The sequence below is a fragment of the Pleurodeles waltl genome, chromosome 1_2, assembly GCF_031143425.1.
Source record: "Pleurodeles waltl isolate 20211129_DDA chromosome 1_2, aPleWal1.hap1.20221129, whole genome shotgun sequence".
In the NCBI taxonomy this organism is placed as follows: Eukaryota; Metazoa; Chordata; class Amphibia; order Caudata; family Salamandridae; genus Pleurodeles; species Pleurodeles waltl.
In genome coordinates, this window is record NC_090437.1 from 784,750,323 (window position 1) to 784,764,115 (window position 13,793).

A 13,793-nucleotide genomic window follows, 5' to 3' on the forward strand; every position below is an offset into this window, starting at 1 on the left:
CAGCAGCCCCTCATCAAGTTGCCCGTGCCCTCTCACTCAGGAGGGTGGGCATCTCCTTCGCCCCAGGCACCTCAGGCCCTGCCTCAGTTAGCGCTGCTGCCCTGAGTGGGGAGGCTATTGACCTCCTGAGATCCATCTCTGTGGGGCAGTCAACCGTTGTGATTGCCATCCAGGGGCTGGCAGCTCAGATGCAACAGACTAATGCATTCCTGGAGGGCCTTCACACTGGATTGGCAGCCCATCAGAGATCGATCCAGGCTCTGGCCTACTCTCTGATGGCAGCCATTATCCCTGTTTCTACCCTCCCCCCTCCAACTTCCTCTTCCCACTCCCATTCTCCTCAACCCCAACACATCCCAAGCACACAGCCAGACGAGCATTCACACAAGACAACACACAAGAGTAGTACAGGCAAACACAAGCACCACATTTCATCCCACAGGCACTCACACAAACACCATCCAGATGTAGACACATCAACATTCACTATTTCCACTTTCTCCCCCTCCTCCTCCTCCTCAACTTCCCTCCCAGTTCCATCTACACTCACTCCTGCAAGCACTACATTATCATCCACTACCAGCATCATCACCACACCAAGCAGAACACACACCTCACTGGCAGACTGCTCCACGACAGCCATGCACACGTCCCCTGTGTCCTCTCCCACTGTTTCTGTCCCCCCTCCTAAGGTACACAAATGCAAGCACTCAGACACCCAACAGCAATCCACCTCACAACAGCATACAGGCCATGCACCTGCACCCAAAAGCAGCAGACAGACACCTCCAACAACCACTCCCTCTTCCTCCACTCCCATTCCGTCTCCCTCTTCCCGCCCCAATGACCCTAAAAAACTGTTCCTATCCACCATTGACCTCTTCCCTACCCCTCCCTCCATCCTGCACGTATGGGCAGGGTAGGAAGAACCCAGCCAAGCACCTAAGCCACACAGTCCACGGGCCCAGTCGTCACCACACCCACTCGTGGTGGAAAAGGATCCAGGCCACATGTCCTGAAGGTGAAGGAGCATACACTAGGCAGCCTCAAGGGATAGGAGCCTGCCCCAGCTGCCAGAAAGACTAAGGAGCCTGCCCCAGCAGGCAAGAAGGGAAAGGAGCCTGCCCCAGCTGCCAGCCAGAAAGAACAAGGATCCTGCCCCAGCAGGCAAGAAGGGAAAGGAGCCTGCCTCAGCTACCAGGAAGAGCAAGGAGACTGCACCAGCAGGCAAGAAGACCGAGGGGCCTGGGGCAGGAACTGTGACAGAGCCCTCACCACCAACCATGCTTGTGCAGCTGTCCGAGGTTGCAGGGGATGGGCAGGAGCCTCCCCCTCCAGCTGCACCACCACCTCCACTGAGCAGCCGCCCAAGATTGCAGGGGATGGGCAGGAGCCCCCGTCCCACCAGCAGCAGCACCACCACTGAGCAGCCGGCACCACCAGCAGACGGTATGTAATCCTGCCTCCATGGGCTGCTGTGCAGCATGCCCCCTGCAAATGCAGTGGGTATGACACCCAGCTGAGAGACTGTGACCTTGCTCTCCCAGGACCAAGCCCAGGGCATGTTACCCCCTTCAGAATCAGTGGGTGAGAAACCCACATGAGCGACTGTGACCTTGCACTCCCCAGGACCAAGTACACAGCATGTTGCCCCCTCCAGAACCAGTCAGTGAGACACCCACAGGAGAGACTGTGACCTTGCACTCCCCAGGACCAAGCACAGGGCATGCTGCCCCCTCCAGAACCAATGGTCTTGTAACATCTCCCGACTGAGGTGCCCCCCACCCCGTCCCCCTGAGGTGCCTGCCTATTTACCAACCGATGCCCCTGCAGTGTTCTCTCCGTAATGAAGCAGGTGACATGTGTGGCTTTGGACTCTGGCCTGTGGCCATGTGGATTACGCAAATAGTGGACTGGGCTGTGTCCCTTTTTCTGTACATATGTATATAACTATTAACTTGCCAAACTTATTTTTCATGTTGTGTTGATCTTATTACATTCACTTTTGCAAATTTGTTTTGTCCTTGCAATATTCATTCGATTTGCCGGGTTAAAATTGTTTTTGTAATGCAGCTGATTGTGTGTATGGTGTTGGGGGGGGGTCGTGCGTGTGTGTGTCACTGTTGTTTTCCTCCCTCCCTCCCTCCCTTGTGTGCTAGGCGGCTGTACTCACCGTCGTCGTCTTCACCAGCGTTGGTGTTCGTGGTGGAGCAGAACAAAGAAGATCATGGGGAAGACATGCAGTTCAGGCTACATGGCGGCGTCATTGTTTCCTGTGTCTCCAATGGTGAGTCCATTCCCTTCTGAGCTCAGTTTCCGCCAGGCTTTTGATGTCGTTGGTACCACCCCGAAAAAGGTGGCGGTTTGCAGGATCATGATATGGTGGGCGGAACATTGACTTCCGTCTGGCTGTAGGCAGCTACCGCTGTGGTGGCTGTTGTTTCCGCCCTGGTGGTACATTGGCTGTCTTTCGGAGATCTTTCCGCCATGGTCATAATTTGGCGGTAGTTACCGCCAGCCTGTTGGCATTATTACCACCACTTTAACACCAACCGCCAGGGCTGTAATGAGGGCCTCAGTCTCCAAGGACGAAGGAGACGGTGCAGTTGGGAGCTGCCCTTCTCTCCCCTCCCAGCACCACTTCCCTGAGGGCAGTAGCCCCAGCGAGGATCTCTACGCAGGTTTCCCCCGTCATCCTGTAATGAGGTAACCCCCTTGAGAGGAGTGGGGCTGCTTCCCTGGAAAGTGCTGTATTTTGCCATTTCCTTGCTGCCCCCATTTGACGAGGAGACCTCGACAGAGGCTCAGACCGCAAGGAGAGAGAGTTACCGCATTTTCCTTGAAAGGAGCACAAATGTGTGGTGGCCTACATATGGGATGTATGGTGGGACGATCGCTGTGTGGTTAATCACTGTATTTACCACCTATTGTGTGATAGAGGAACAGGTGCACCAGCCCTGTGTGATTCTGCACCAGTGTTTATGATAGATGTCAACTGCAGATGCTTTATGTTACATGTGTTGTTTCCTATTACTGACAGATATGATAAAGCCTTATATGACCAATGCCATTTGGGAAATGTCCTATTCACTGTGCATTTACTTCGGTGATAATGTTTTCATGATGTGTGCAATTACTTTGGTGATGCTAGTAACCTGACCACTGCTAGAGTTGCAGAATTCTAGTAACTGATGTATTTACCTGACAACCACTTATTTCTGTCAAGTTCCAGTAACCAGTATGATAATCTGACAACTGCTTTTGTAGCAGGGTGTTACTGATACATGTCGTTTTTGGTCTAAGGATGTTTTGTGCAATACAGTTTATTTTTAGATAACTGGTTGTAGACTTTTTTTGTGGTGTATTTAGTGTGTCACTAGTGTTGTGTGTGTTGTGACAATTCTTTACACATTGCCTCTGGGATAAGCCTGACTGCTAGTTCCAAGCTACCAAAGGGGTGAGTAGGCATTATCTTGGGTGTGTAGCTCCCTTGCCCTGACTAGAGTGGCGGTCCCTGTCTGGCTGAGGGGCCTACTCAACCAACCAGGAACCCCATTTCTAACACCCACTTGAGGATGTCATGGTGACAAAGACAAAACAAGGAGTATAGACTTGAACACATACCTATTACAGAAATCACATAGCAAGCATCTGGAAATGAAATTACATTGCAAGGAAAGTGACACAAACAAAGTAACATCATCAAGGTGGGGATATGTCATCAAGAAGCCTATGGCTGAATATTGCAGAGTAACAGCTCCCCAGTTGTTTCTAAAACACTCAACTCCACAATTTCTCACAACTACAGTTAATTGTACAGTCACAGTCACTACATCACATGACATACTTACATTCATGAAAAGTAGCTGTTGATAAGATCATCTCGCAAGTCAGCTCCTTCCTCTTCACCACTGTCATCCTCACTTGGCATTTCAGGAGTCTCACCTGGTGGCACTGCAGGCTCCCTCTCATCTGGGATATAAGGGATATTCTTCTGCAGGGCGATGCTTTGGAGCATGCAGCATACCACAGTGATATGACACACTCTGGTGAGCAGGGGAGGGCTCCATCAGTCTTGTCTAGACACTGCCTTCAGGAGCCCAAAAACCCGCTGCACTACCTGCTGTGTTCTTCCATGGGCCGCATTGAAGTGGACTTCCCCAGGCGTAGTTGGATTTCTTAGTGGTGAAAAACAACTAAGGATGGTTCGGATATGTGAAGTCTCCAGTTAAGGAATGGGACTTATGCGCAACAATGATTCACTCAGTTCATGATTGTAGCACCTGACATTGCACACATACAATCAGGACAGATGTGACTTACCAACCATCCATGCCCTCACTGGGTACAGTTGTGACGAAAGCTGGGGTATGGTGCAGTTCTTTATTATGAAGTAATCATGGGCTGAACCCGGATAACAGGCACATATGTGAAAATTAGAGATCCTCTAAACAGGCAACTTGCACGTTGATGGAATGGAAGTTCTTTCTGGTACAATATACTTGTTCTTTGGCCTGCGGTGTCAACAAGCCAACATGTGTGCCATCAATGGCCCCCACCATATGTGTGAGGTGTGCAACACCATAAAAGCCAGCCTTCAAATGGGCTAAATCCTTACGTTGGGGAAACCAGATATAGCTGTCAAGGTTTTTCAAAATTGCTGAGAGGACATCCTTCAACATTAGACTGAACATAGGTTGGGACACACCAACAGATAGGGCCAGTATATGTTGGAAGGGCCCTGTGGCTAGAAAGTGCAATATTGACATGACGTACAATGGATGGTAAGTTGGTTGGATAACTAATTGCTGGCATAAGATCTGGCTCTAACTGAGGACATAGCTCCACTATTGTTTGCCTTTCCAGGCAGTAGTACATAATAATGTGTCTTTGCTCCATGGTCTGAAGGTCTGGCAGTGGACAGTAGACAGGAGCTTGTAGCATCCTCCCTCTCCCAGGGTACCTATCTATGACAAGACATGATTCCTAACATTAGTCAGTGTGCCCACAGCAACATACATATTGCATGTCCATTATATAATGTGACAAAGCATTGCTAACTATATAGACATGGCACCCAGTACACATCACATCTGCCAACAACACAAGGGTCACATGTTACCCCCATGGTTTTCAACACATGTCCACAACATGGATTTGAATGAAACTCAAAGATGTGCAACACAATTGCCCCTCAAAATGTGACTGTAAATTCCAACCACCAAAATGACCGTCGACGATGGCAGACTGTGCCCAGCTGTTAAATGCCATCTGTGCCCTGCAACATGCTACAATGGTGGTTGAGTAGTAGGACATACATTACAAGACTAAATAAGGATGTTTGTGAGGTAAACTAACGTGTTGTAGGTGTGACACAGTTCATAAAGCCCAATACATTATTTGAGGCCACCAAAATAATGCCTGACCTACTCCACTGGATATTAGGAACCTCCTGCGACCACCAGAAGAAGTTGTAATGGTGGTTGCAACCATGGTGGACAGAGCAATAGGCTAATATCATTGCAAGTGGAGGTCAAAGCCCAATGGCTGTGTCCACCAGCAGTGACGACCGCATGTGTGGCGGACGTGACTGCCATGTTCTGCAGATTCACTCACTTTCCTCTTCCTACTGCTGCCAGCAACACCTCCATGACCTGAACTGCAGTATACCACATCTGGGAGCAATCATGCCACGTCCAGCAGGTGATAGGGCCCCTTCCTTCTCTCCAAAGGAGCTGGAGAGGTTTGTGATTAAGGTCCTACCCCTACATTAACAGCTCTATGGCTCACCAGAGAAGCAGGTAAGGCCCTCATGTGCACAATTTTCTCTGTATTTCATTATTCTTTCCCTTCTCACAAACTAACATGTGCCCAGGGGTGCCAGTTAGACTTCTTGTGTGCCTATTGCTGCAGTCTGTGTGGCATCAATGGGATGGACAATGTGTAGGTATTGGTGGCCAGTGCCATACGTTAAGTATGGTCACATTGCGTTTTGTGAGGTGTTTGGGTCCTAGACCATCCTTGTGTTGGATGCACATAATTTGGTAAGGAGACATTACTGCCATCCAATGAGATCTCTTTCCTCATTATTGCTGTAAATGAGCTGTATATGCATCTAATATGAGTCATTTTAAAATCATGTGAGCAATGTGTATAGTGCCACAGATCTTTCAAACCACATCTGGCCCTGTTAAACCGTTGTGTGGAAGGTATATCTTGACTCATTGTGCCTTTCAGATTACCACGCACACTACATGCAAAATTGCTGATGGCCACATGATGTACTGTCATGCATGGAAGTGATAGGAATGGAATGTCATGTAGGTTCTGTCTGAGCAGCCTGCAGAGACGAGGGCCTGTCAAATGTGTCTCCCAGTATGAGGCCTAGTCCAGGCTGTGGGAGAGTCATTATGTCTATGCAACTATGGCACTGTGCCCACTGCCTGTACCCCAGCAGATTCTGGCATGTGGCGAATATGATGCTGTAGTTGCAAAACCTTCCCTGAATGCCTCATTCCTTTAAGTAGAATAGGAATGGGTACAGAGGTAAGGCATTACACTAGACCATATGTGCATTTTGCGTCATTGTCAATGAGTGTCTTAGACTCACAACAGGTTCCTTACTCCCATAGCTCTCTTGTCACCTTCGCACCAGTGATATTTGTTCTGTACAGGGTCATTGCATAAATAACTGTCCCACAATGCAGACACAGGCCCTCATTATAACATTGGTGGTAAAAACCACCTACCGCTGCGGCAACAGTTGCCAAAAGACCATCGTTGTGGCTACCAGCAATCCGCCATATTATAACTACACCCTGATTTCCACCACAAGAATGGCGGAAATCCAGCTGTGGCCATACCGGTGGATGGCGGTAAGGTGGCACTGCTACCACCGGCAGCACCACGCCAGTAGACCGCCGCGGGCTGTATTATGACAGTTAATATGGCCTGGCGGTGTTCTGCTGGCAGACGCTGCTGGCGGCAGAATCGCCCATCCCGTGTCCTGCCAGAGAACCCCCTGGATCCAGGTAAGTGGGGTCTCTGACAGGGGAGGGGGGTGGGGAGTGTTGTGTGTGTGTGTGGGGGTGTGTGAATGTATGTGTGTGTGTGAATGCGGGTGTGTGTTGAGTGTTGAATGCGTGTGTGCATGTACGGACATGAGAGTGCGTGTATGTTGTGAAATGTGAATGTGTGTCTGCGTGTATGTTTGGATGTGTGCACAGATGTGTGATTGGATGTATGCATGTGTGTATGCATGTGTGAATGAGTGTGTGTATGCGTGTGTGTGTGTGTAGGGGTGTGAATGTAGGGGGTGAGGTGGGGGTAACTGGAGAGGTAAGGCGAGGTAGGGGTGTAACTGGGGAGGTGGGGGGGAGACCCCTGTCAGTGACAGGGAAGGAATTCCCTGTCACTGATATGGCCTACCGCCATGGTTTTTGTGGCGTTATGAACGGCACAAAAACCATGGCGGTAGGCGGTGTCATAATACCACTGGTGGCACAATGGCGGATGCCGGGCTGGAGATGGATATTTCTAGCCCGACGGCCGTTACCTCCGTGGCAGTCAGAGTGGTACATTGGCGGGATGTCCTAATGTGGCGGTAAATACCTCCAGCCTGTTGGCGGTACTTACCGCCACATTATCGCTGACCGCCGGGGTCGTAATGACCCCCATAGCGTTGGTTCCTGGGAGGCCATGATACGTGACTCTGTAGCTTGGTCACATAGCATAAACTGTACAAAGCATGCCATTGTATGTTGGATGCCATCTCTGTAGGATAGACACATATGTCCAAAGGACTGTTATGTGGTACAGGTACATACCACATAACCCACCCCCTAAAGTGGCATGAGTCTGCATTTGTTGTTCCACATGTCCACACATGAACAAGGAAGACACCTTCTGTACCCACCATGCCATTGCCTGTAGGGACTGTATGAAGTGAGTCAATCTCACAGAGTGTGAATGTGTTGGTCTTTTCGGGCCTAAGGAGCTTACCCTTCAGAAGCCACATAGGTGTATAGTATTTCATTGTGGCTCACATTATAGTACAGGTTGTTGGAGCAGGGGCTACATGATGTCAGTAAGCTTGCTTAGTCATTGTAACCATGAGCAGGGTAGTAGGTTAGTCTGCAGATGCAAAAACATATGTCTGTAGTCATGTCGCTGTACTTATGGGCTTGTGTGTTTCACACTTGTGGAGTGTTAACAAATTGCAAAATTTGAGCTTGGTGTTTTTGACATGTATGTGACTCAATCATTTGTGACAAAACCTGTGATTGTAATCTTTTGATTTGTCTTTTGCATCCATGCAGGTCAACACCCATCAGAAAAATGAGCAATGGAGAGCCATCGCCAAGAAGGTGTGGACCCTGGGGGTCCACACCCGGCGGAGCGCCTACTGATGTAAGAGGTGGAACAACCTGAGATGCTGGGACCAGAACATTGCTGAGGTCCTCCTAATGTGGACGGGTTGCCCTTTGGACCACGACCCCCCAGTGGCCCGCATTTTGGCAGTGGCCTACCCAGACCTTGATGGGCATTTGAGGACAGCACATCAGCCACAAGGAGGTGAGTACAGGGCACATTCCTGCCTGTCACATTGTCAAGTGAATATGTTAGGCTCTGGCAGCTCCCCCCTAACGATTAGAGATGACCCATGTGTTACAGTAGATGAGTAATTGTTTGTGAAGCCATGCCGTATGTTACGTAGTGATGTGCCTTGCCTATTAGCCCAGGGACCTGGACAGAACTGTGTACAATCCGCAAACAATTTGCCCTCCAGGGACAACATATGGCTGTGTACAGTGATCTATCAAATACTCTTTGTTGTTGTAGTCAGGGTAATTTCTATGCAACAGACCACTACTCCTTAGTGTTACAGGCCAAAAGAAAGGTAGTGATGGATTACTGTCCTAAGCCATGTGTCTGGGGAAAGGAGAACATTGGCCTGTGCCACCAACAGGCTACTTGTCTTCATCGTATGACGGATGCTTGTGCCTCACTACTGTCTGTAATGTGAATATGGCCATCATTTATGTGACAGTTGATACTTTTTTTAAGGTGCAGCTATAGATCAATACTTTCCCTTGGTAAGTGGGGAATGTCCATTGACATGATTTATGTGCCATCATTGTTACCAACATTCTTTGTGCCTACATGCCAGCATGTGTCCCTTTCTCTTTAGAAAAACATTTGTAAGCTTCTGTTTCATGCATAGTTGAGGGAATACTTTGTGTATTCCCTCACATGTATGTGCATGCCATCCTGCGTGTGGAGTAGGACATTTAGAAAGGGGGTACATTTCAAGTTGTGCCACAGACAGCAGTGTGTCTCCATTGATTATTGGCTGACACATACCCTCACCCATCTTAACATGTCATTAGGCATGTACAACTGCAGTAGCAATGAGGGACATTGTGGGTAGGCCTAGAGTTTTTAACCACAATGTGCATTTCAATGCCATTAATGTAGATTCATGTAGCAAAGTGCTTTGAACATGTGAAACGGGGAAGGTTTGTAACCTGACTGTTGGCATGCATCATAGAGTGACTTGCAGTTATGTTGAAAACACATGTGGTTGGGTACAAGCATTCTTCCACAGACATCTGGGTTTGCATGACCAAAATGAAGACAATGTTGTAGCTTCACATTGGGCAATATGTTGAGGGCCTTCTACAAGTACTTTCAAATATCTGGGCCTCTCCAACATCAAAGGGACTAATGGTGTATACTGATGCACTCAGAGTATGTCATTGTAATGGGACCTTGGGTCAAGATACCTCCGACACAGAGGGAACCAGTGGACGGGCAGGTGAGGGGACTTTCACAGGGAAGACCAAATCTACATCCTTGTCATCATTGGATTCTTCCTTCAGCGGCCACTCCCTAGAGTTGGCAGACCCATCGGGACATACCCCTTTAACATCTTTGTCTGCCATCCCCAGTTCTATCGCCACCCTCCCTGTTGCTCCCCACACAGTTGGCCGTGCCCACTCACCCAAGAGGGTGGGCTTCTCCTTTGCCACAGACACCTCCGCCCCAGCCTTTGTTACCTCTGCTGCCCTCAGTGAAGAGGCTATTGCCCTCCTAAGGAGTATCTCTGTGGCTCAGACAGCCATTTCAAATGCCATCCAGGGGTTGTGCACCCAACTGCAGTAGACAAATGCATTCCTGGAAGGTATTCATAGTGCAATGTCTGATCTACAGAGACCATTTCAGGCACTGGCCTCCACACTGATGGCAGCCAGTCACCCACCACCTTCCATCCCCCCCAACCTCTCTCTTCCCAATCCAAATCCCCCATTCTCCTACCTATCCCAAGCACACAGACTGATCTTCACACACTCACCTCAACACACAAGAGCAGCACACATAATCACAAACACCACAAGACATACTGGCATGCAAGCACTCAACAGAAACCCACACACACAACATCAGCCACCTCTTCCCCAGGCACTGCCATCACCCCCATGGTACCACACACCACATCAAGAATATCCACAGGCACCACCATAACAAGCATTGACACACCCACAACACCCACAGATACCACCCAAACAGACACAGAGACATCTACCACATCCACCATACTCACAGACACACCCCAAAAGACGCATAGACATCCACTACATCCACCATACCTGCAGATACCACCCTAATAGACACACACATCCACCACTACAAGCATACTCGCAGACACCATCCCAACAGACACACATCCACCACTCCATTACCCATCACCTCAACCTCCCAGCGCAAGACAAGCAAATGCCAACTCTCACACAAGCATCAGCCACCACCCAAACATAAGCATACCTCACAAACGCACACATCCAAGACATCCACACCGACACAGCAGACAACCACTCCCTCGACCTTCAAATCCCCACCGCTCCTGAATGCCGTCCCCATGTTCCTAAGATACATTTTTTTTTTTAGCTTGCCCTTGCCCCTGTTCCCTCCACCTCATCCCAAAACAAATCCAAGAGGCTCCCACCCACCTCCCAACCCAGCCCTTCCACCACTGAGTCCTACCCTGTCACATCTGTCCCCCTGCAAGCGCCCATACCACTAACCCCCAAGAAGAAGTCCACCCCTCCTAAGAAGCGGTCCAACCCTCCCAAACCCACCCATCCCAAATCTGACCCACCCTCCCCAAGGATCCCTGAGGTGCCTGCCTGCACACTTTATGCCCCTTCATGTGGAAGTTCCCTGTCATCAAAGGAGCCAAGTGAGAACACTGTGATGTGCATGGACACTTCCATATGGACTGGCCAATAGCCTTGGGTAATTTACATTTGATTATTAATAAACCCAACCAGTTGTTTTTGGGGTACACATTTGTCCTGCAATTCCTTTTCTACCTTTATGTTATTTCTAAGTAACTTGTGTTGCCTGCCTACAGTTGTGTGTGTTTCAGCCTGCTTGCTGATCCATTAGTTGTTGTTTGCAGTATCTAACTTTGTGGGTAATGCTGGTTTCACCCAAGACAAAGGTAGATATTGACTGTATGGATATGTGGGTGTTAATGTGATTGTGGTGTCATAGCAATGTGTTTTGTTTGGTATGGTACGTATCTCATCTTGTGTTGTCCAATGTGAGCATGTATGGTTTTAGGCTTGTCCCCTAATATGGATTATAGATTCATCTACTGTGTGGCAGCATGTGCTTTGTTTGTGCAGACATGGAGTTTGTTCATTTGTGCTACATTTGTTTCCATTTGACTGTGCATGAGTCCTTTTAGCCGTGTGTACCTTGAAGCTACTGCTTTGTTAACTTGCACTTCCACATTGTGCAGAGTGGCATGCCACTTGACTATAATTTTATTTGTCCCAGAGATTCCTGAATTACCAGTTCCTGTACAAATGTTGTTTAAGGGGCATGTGCAAAGAGATATGTGTCCCAGTACAGTCCTCGTCGCTGAGTGCTCCAGATGCCCCCATCCCTTTTGTGCAGGTATTGTTTGCATAGGGAGCTGTGTATGTTTGTCTCCCTGTTGATTGTGCATCCCATTGTCCTTTCATTGTGTTGCAATGTGCGTGATGTGTGTGCCCATTCCAGGGCAGTTAAATGGGAGTGACGTTTATGTTCCATGCCACATCCATACACATGTGTGTTGAATGTGACAACAGTCCAAGTCATGTTTGCAATGTGAGTTGCATTTGTAGATGTGATGTTGCTGTGTTGTTGGTGTTGTGTGACATAATGTTGTGTATACCTCACTGTCCTTGTGCCTGAGATGAGCAGACATGTGTTTTGTGTAGTGTTGTGGTGCAGTGTGAGTTACCTGCTCAAAGGGGGCATTTTGTGACTATGAACGTGTTCTTTTTTGTGTATGATTCCGACCCAGGACACAATGAGATGTGTACTTGGTGCCTGTAGCATGACCCCCATATAATGTGGCTAATGGTGTGACGATCTGTTGTGCGTAATGACACAGGTAGGTGTGTGTACTTATTGTCGGTTGTGTCCATGGCGCAGTGGATTATGTGCATCTTTGATGATCAGTGGCAGGACAGGTGTGATGGGCTCCATGGTGGCACCAGATGTGTAAGGCTGCCTGCAGGTGAGTGTCTCCCTTTACACTCCACGATTTCTGCCTGCTGAGATGTGGTGGTTGGACCGTCACGATCACATTGGCGGTGTGCAGCCTCATAATGTGTCCAGTGGAAACACAGGCTCCGCTGGCCTGTTCGTGCTGCCTCGTGACCTCGGCAGTCTGCGGTGCCTGGCGGTGCCAGCAGTACCGTGGTGGTCTTTGCTTCATAGGCCTGCATGACTCGTAATACGGTGGTCAGACTGCCAACTCTGCCATGGTAGTCCACAGACTGCCAAACTCGTAATGAGGCCCTAAGTTCATTGTCAGCACTCCATTCTTCACTTCTTCATAACTAGCACATGTTAAGTGCTGTGCACTCTCCTGTATACCAGCATGTGTCAATCGCTTTTCAAAGAAGCCCTGAGTGAGGAGCCCGGCAGGTAATGAGAGCTCTGGCTCAAGGATCCTGCTGCTGTGCCCTCCTGCACCGCTGAGACTGCCTCGACAAGCGAGGGAAGCCCAGCTTAGTCCACCTGCCACCCCACTGACTCGGCTTGAAAAGAAGGTATGAGGTGGTTAAATTGGACCTCTGTAGTCCTCGCTGAAGTAGTCTTGCACTCCTTTGTGGGCTGCACTGTGCCAGCCTGGAAGCTGCGTCGCCTTCTCTTTGCTGGGGCACAGAGTGGCTACAGTTGCATCTGAGCATTCCTGATGCGAGGGACCCTGCAAGGTGTCCCCGCTGCCTCTACAGTGTGTGTGCAACGGTTTTGATTGCGTGAGACATGCCTTGAAAGAGCTAGGTCTGATGTCCACATCACAGAGTAAGAACTCAAGGGAGGCCCCTGAATGCAGTGTTCAATCACTGCCAGGATTCGGCTTACATTAGAATGACTCTGGATTGCTATAACCTGATGAGAAGGCGTTCAGGGGCTCCTGATGCCTACGCTTTGGTGATAATTACATTCCTTTCAACAGGGCTTGTAACTCGCCTAGTAGGTGTACCGGTGTTCCAACACCCTATGCTTCTATAAGGTGGTTTACGCATTGTTCTATAAACCTGTTGCCTTACTTGAATTGATTATGTAATTCATGTTGTTTTTCCTCTTGCAATGAATATATAATTCAGGTTGTTTTGTGACCCCTGAGCCAGCCACTAAGCCTGCGTAACTTCCAAGAGATTGCATACTGTATATCATTTTGGTTCCTACTATATCAGGACTGAGTACAATTTCAGTGTTGGCAAGAT